Below are 6,000 nucleotides of genomic sequence, written 5' to 3' on the forward strand. Positions count from 1 at the left end.
GACAATCTACCCAATACTGACCCTTGAGACCAGGAAAGTCCGTCACTGGAAGCTCATGAATGGCAACAGGAGGCTGGCAGCAATGCACTGCCCATCCAGTGGGGGATGGCTGCATAGCCAGGGTGCAGAGGTCAAAGGAGAAGCACCAGCAGCTGTGAAAGTGTGGGAGAAGCTGGACTCGATAGGGCAGGCCACTGAGGAAAAGTGGTGGAGCAGGATGCTCACACACACACACATACACATACACACACACACACACATACACGCACAAGCACACATCCACACACACATATATATACACATACATTCATACATACACTCATAACATATACACAATCACACATACATGTACACATTCACGTACATACACAATATACATGGGCACATGAATACACATGCACATACATGCATGTACATACACACACATGTACACATACTCTGATGCTGTTTTCCCAGAATGATGTGCCTAGGAATGTGATATATGACAGATGGGACAAAGGGTGGTTTTGAGGGAACCCCAGTCCTACATGGCAGGTTTTCATAGCTAGTGTTAATGAACAGTAGTAAAACCACAGCTGGGCCAAAGGAGTGACAGGTGGAACCCATTGCCAGGAACATTCTGCCTCCATATGGGAACAGGGCAAGCTTGGGGTTCATGAAATTTCTGGACCATTTCCCCTCCTCACTGATCGGAGCCTGTTGGAGCTGGACTCTCCTGCCTCACTGAGGGTTGTCTGGGGCCTGGGCCCGTGTGGAAAACTGTCTGGGGTTGCTGGGCCTTCCGCCACTGGAGCTGGGATATGTAAACTGAACAGCTGTCCTGAGTCTCGCATGCCATCTTGGCCAACACTTACAATGCTGTGTATAAGCGCCAGCCAAACAAAGCCCAGGTTCTCTGGGAGACAGCAGGGAAGAAGGGGAGGGTCCCTTCAGTCACGTCCAGCCACCACTGGCTGATGCTCCAGTGCACATGTGCTCTCTCAGAATAGTGCTGGCAGTTTCCAAACCTCATTCTGAAACCAGACTTTTCTGTGCTGTCTCCAGGGGCACCACCGGCTTCTCACTGTGAGTCACATGGCCAAAGTTTTAGAACTCGGAGCAAAGACACTTTGCACACTGCAAGGATTGAGAGCTAGTTCGTTTACGCTAGCGGGGTCCAACAATTAAAAGGCGTAGGCAGTTGGGACTGGTCCAGAGAGCAAACCCCAGACCATCTAAACACCTCAGCGTGCCATTTCCAACATTTTTAGCTGAGCCCAGCCCCGTAGCAGTGCCTCTGGGGGCTGTGACCATCACATGGTACCCTTTGCTTACATCATGCTGGCTGGGACAGCTCAGATGCGGTGTTTCCCGTGTGACTCAGTCTCTGAGCGCTCAGAGGGACGGTGGGGCTTGCTGCGGCTCCAGCTCTGCTCCATTTCTTCAGTCTGTTGGGCTGTACACCATCTCACTGAAGGCCTTGATTGCCTCTGTGGAATTGCCTCATCAAAGGCAATGCTGCCCAACTTTGCTTTGTGCACGTGGTGGGGTTTGAACCCACAGACTCAAGGTGGCAGCTAGCTCTGACCTACCTCCCCTCTCCTCCCTGTATTGAGGCATGCTACTTGATAATATCCTCTGAGTAGGTTCTGAGATAAGCAAGTGTCCCGAAAGGGATTTTTTTTTTTTTTGAAAGGGACATTTTCAAAGCTAGATCTGAAGCCCTCATCAAGACTGCAATTTATAGCTGGGCGGTGGTGGCGCACGCCTTTAATCCCAGCACTCGGGAGGCAGAGGCAGGCGGATCTCTGTGAGTTCGAGGCCAGCCTGGTCTACAAGAGCTAGTTCCAGCACAGGAACCAAAAAGCTACGGAGAAACCCTGTCTCGAAAATCCAAAAAAAAAAAAAAAGACTGCAATTTATACACAAACCATCCATGACCACTTTCCAATAGGGCTAGACATCCCACCTGGGCAAATCCCAACTTGAAGAAGCAGACAGTAGGCTCTTTATTATCACTGTTTATTATTATATTAAGTCCCCAGCTTCTTATGGGAGGAGCTGGACACTCTTTACTTTAACATTTTTTTTCCTGATTACATTTTATTGTGAAAATTTCAGAAGGCAGAGCATAGCGGAGAAGGGAGCCCAGTCAACCACGGAGGCCTCCACCTGCTCATGGAGTCTCTTCCGCTGTATCCATCTGTGCCCTCCTGCTGAATGTCACCTCTGTCTAAAGCAGTGATCTTCAACCTGTGGGTCCTGATGCCCCTTGGAAGGGATTGAATGACCCTTTTACAGGGGTCACATCAGATATCCTGCATATCACATGTTTACAATTCATAACAGTAGCAAAGTTACAGTTATGAAGTAGCAACAAAATAATTTTACAATTGGGGGTCACCACAACATGAGGCACCGTATTGAAGGAAGGTTGAGAAAGTGTTTTCTGTTATTTTCAAGTTTCCATCTCTTCTTTGATCTGTACTGTAGTTTATCTTGATACCCCTGAAAGGTCCAGGTGCTGAAAACATGGTCTGGGGCCTGAGAAGCTGCTGGGAGGTGGTGGACCCCATAGGAGATGGGGCCTATGGAAGGAAGCTGGGCCGTTGGGAGCCTGGCCCTCCCTGTCTCTCTCTTCTCCCCACTCCGCCCACCCTACCACAGGCTGTGAAGTAGCAGAACCCTCACCAGGAGTTAAACTTAGGAAACCAACAACTAAATAAATCCTGTCTCCTATAAGTTGCTTCCATCTGGTTCTTCACAATGATGAGAAATGAAACCAACATACTAGGCGTCTCCATGGGAGGCATCAGCCCCTTCGAAAGCAGGGACACCTGGGCTTGTGCTTTGGCTCTTTCTCCCACGCCCACCCTTGCTTGCCCAGCACTGGCTTATCCAGCTCAAACCCAGTGTAACAAGGGTGACAACTTAAACTAATGGTCCTTGGCCAAAACAGATGGCACCCTTGCAAGCTGGTGGCTTTCTAAACCTGCCATCATTTCTGTATTTTAGTGCCTGTGAGGAAGGGCTCTCTTTTTGCTGTTGTACTGATGAATGTCCTGAAATCGTGTTAAAGATTTGCCTTTGGCCTGTGGTGTTAACAGAGGCTAGCGATGCATGTAGGGGTCAGAGCAGACGCTGTAGGAACCAGTTCTTTCCTTCCGCCATGTGGGTCCTGGGGACAGACTTAAGTCAGGCTCGGTGGCCACTCCCTCATGGGGCCTCTAGAAACCTTTAGATCTTTTTTTTTTCCTTTTTTTTAAAACTAAGGTCTTTGAGTCCTTTATTTATTATTTTATTTTATTTTTTTGAATTTTCGAAACAGGGTTTCTCCGTAGCTTTTTGGTTCCTGTCCTGGAACTAGCTCTTGTAGACCAGGCTGGCCTTGAACTCACAGAGATCCACCTGCCTCTGCCTCCCAAGTGCTGGGATTAAAGGTGTGCACCACCACAGCCCGGCTTGAGTCCTTTTTTAAAAAAAAATATTTATTTATTATGTATACAATATTCTGTCTGTGTGTATGCCTGCAGGCCAGAAGAGGGCATCAGACCCCATTACAGATGGTTGTGAGCTAGGAATTGAACTCAGGACCTTTGGAAGAGCAGACAATGCTCTTAACCTCTGAGCCATCTCTCCAGCCCCACCTTTAGATCTTAAGATAGGAAAAATCCATTTCCCTCCCCAATGGTCCCTTGTTTCTCTAGTTGAAGTCCTCTACTGTACAAATGGGATTGGGAAAGCTGCCTCCTCCAGGATCCTCGGGGCTCTAGAAGGGAAGGGACCTACAAGTTGATGGCCCTTCAGGGGATCATGTATTTTACAGATGGGGACAGTGGTCATGAACCGTGTGGGCTCTGGGCCATGTGAACATCAGGCTTGTCCTCAGAACCCAACACAGGACTTGGCACACACTGCCCATTCAGTTTAGTCTTTGAATGAGCAAATGAATGGAAATTAAAAGCAAGTTCACAAAGCCCCAAGTTCTGCTTCCTAGAAGAGATGACCAATTTGTGGGATGAGAATCAGTGAACCAGGTCCTTTGTGAAGAGAAAAGGTCACACCCTGAGGGAAGGTAGGGGGCAGTGACTCAGAGAAATCTCTGTACACCGCCTATGACTCACGGATCAGCAAGGTGGGAGCACACAAGCCAAGAGTAACCTGGATCCATCGCCTGCTATTCTCTCCCACACCTCCCGTGTCTTTTCCACCACAGACATCCCTGGGGTGGGCCAGGGACATCCCTGGGAACACCCATAGCCTCTGTCCTGCTTCCCTGCCCTGGCAACACTTTGCCTCCTGTGCTATGAACCACAAAGTCTTGGCTCCAGCATCTTCTTTAAGAGTCCATTCTACTACTGACCAGAGTCGCAGTCCATCTTAGTGAGGGTTTCTATTGCTGTGATGAAACCCACGGTAAATATGACAATCTTACCAAAAGAAATCTACAGATTCAATGCAGTGCCCTTCAAAATCCCAGAAAAATTCTTCACAGACCTCAAAAGAACAGTTGTCCATATCATATGGAAAAGTGAAAAACCCAGGATAGCCAAAACAATCCTGTACAATAAAGGAACTTCTGGAGACATCACAATCCCTGACTTCAAACTCTACTACAGAGCTACAGTACTGAAAACAGCCTGGTATTAGCATAAAAACAGACAGGAGGACCAATGGAACTGAATAGAAGACCCGCATATCAATCCACACACTTACGAACACCTGAGTTTTGACAAAGAAGCAAAAAAATATAAAATGGAAACAAGAATATTCAACAAATGGTGCTGGCATAACTGGATATCAACATGTAGAAGAATAAAAATAGATCCATATTTATCACCATTCACAAAACTCAAATCCAAATGGATCAAAGACCTCAACATAAAGCCAGCCACACAGAACCTCATAGAAGAGAAAGTGGGAAGTACATTTGAACGCATTGGCACAGGAGACCACTTCCTAAATATAACCCCCTAAATATAACAGACACTGAGAGAAACAATTGATAAATGGAACCTCCTGAAACTGAAAAGTTTCTGTAAAGCAAAGAACACAGTCAACAAGACAAAACAAGACAGAATGGGAAAAGATCTTCACTAACCCCACATCGAACAGAGGGCTGATCTCCAATATATACAAAGAACGCAAGAAATTGGTAATAAAAGGAACAAATAATCCAATAAAAAATGGGTATAGACCTTAACAGAGAACTCTCAACAGAGGAATCTAAAATGGCTGAAAGACACTTAAGGAAATGTTCAACTTCCTTAGTCATCAGAGAAATGCAAATAAAAACAACTCTGAGATTCCATCTTACACCTGTAAGAATGGCCAAGATCAAAAACACTGATGACAACTTATGCTGGAGAGGTTGTGGGGTAAAGGGAACACTTCTGCATTGCTGGTGGGAATGCAAGCTGGTACAACTCCTTTGGATGTCAGTGAGGCAATTTCTCAGAAAATTAGGAAACAACCTTCCTCAAGACCGAGCGATACCAGTTTTGGGTATGTATCCAAAGGATGCTCAATCACACCACAAAGACATGTGTTCAACTATGTTCATAGCAGCATCGTTTGTCATAGCCAGAACCTGGAAACAACCTAAATGCCTCTCAATTGGAGAATGGATAAGAAAAATGTGGTACATTTACACAATAGAGTACTACACAGCATAAGAAAATAATGACATCTTGAAATTTGAAGGCAAATGGATGGAGCTAGAAAACATCATATTAAGTGAGGTAACCCAGACCCAGAAAGACAAATATCATATGTACTCACTCATAAGTGGCTTTTAGACATAAAGCAAAGAAAACCAGCCTGCAGTTTACAATCTCAGAGACAACAATGAAGTCCCTAAGAGAGATATACATGAGTATAATCTACATGGGAAGTAGAAAAAGTCGAGATCTCCTGAGTAAATTGGGACCATGGGGACCATGGAAGAGGTTGAAAGGGATGAGAGCAGAGAAAAATGTATAGTTCAATAAAATCACTTTAAAAAAAGAAAACACACAAACA

The sequence above is a fragment of the Microtus pennsylvanicus genome, chromosome 11, assembly GCF_037038515.1.
Source record: "Microtus pennsylvanicus isolate mMicPen1 chromosome 11, mMicPen1.hap1, whole genome shotgun sequence".
NCBI classification, from domain to species: domain Eukaryota; kingdom Metazoa; phylum Chordata; class Mammalia; order Rodentia; family Cricetidae; genus Microtus; species Microtus pennsylvanicus.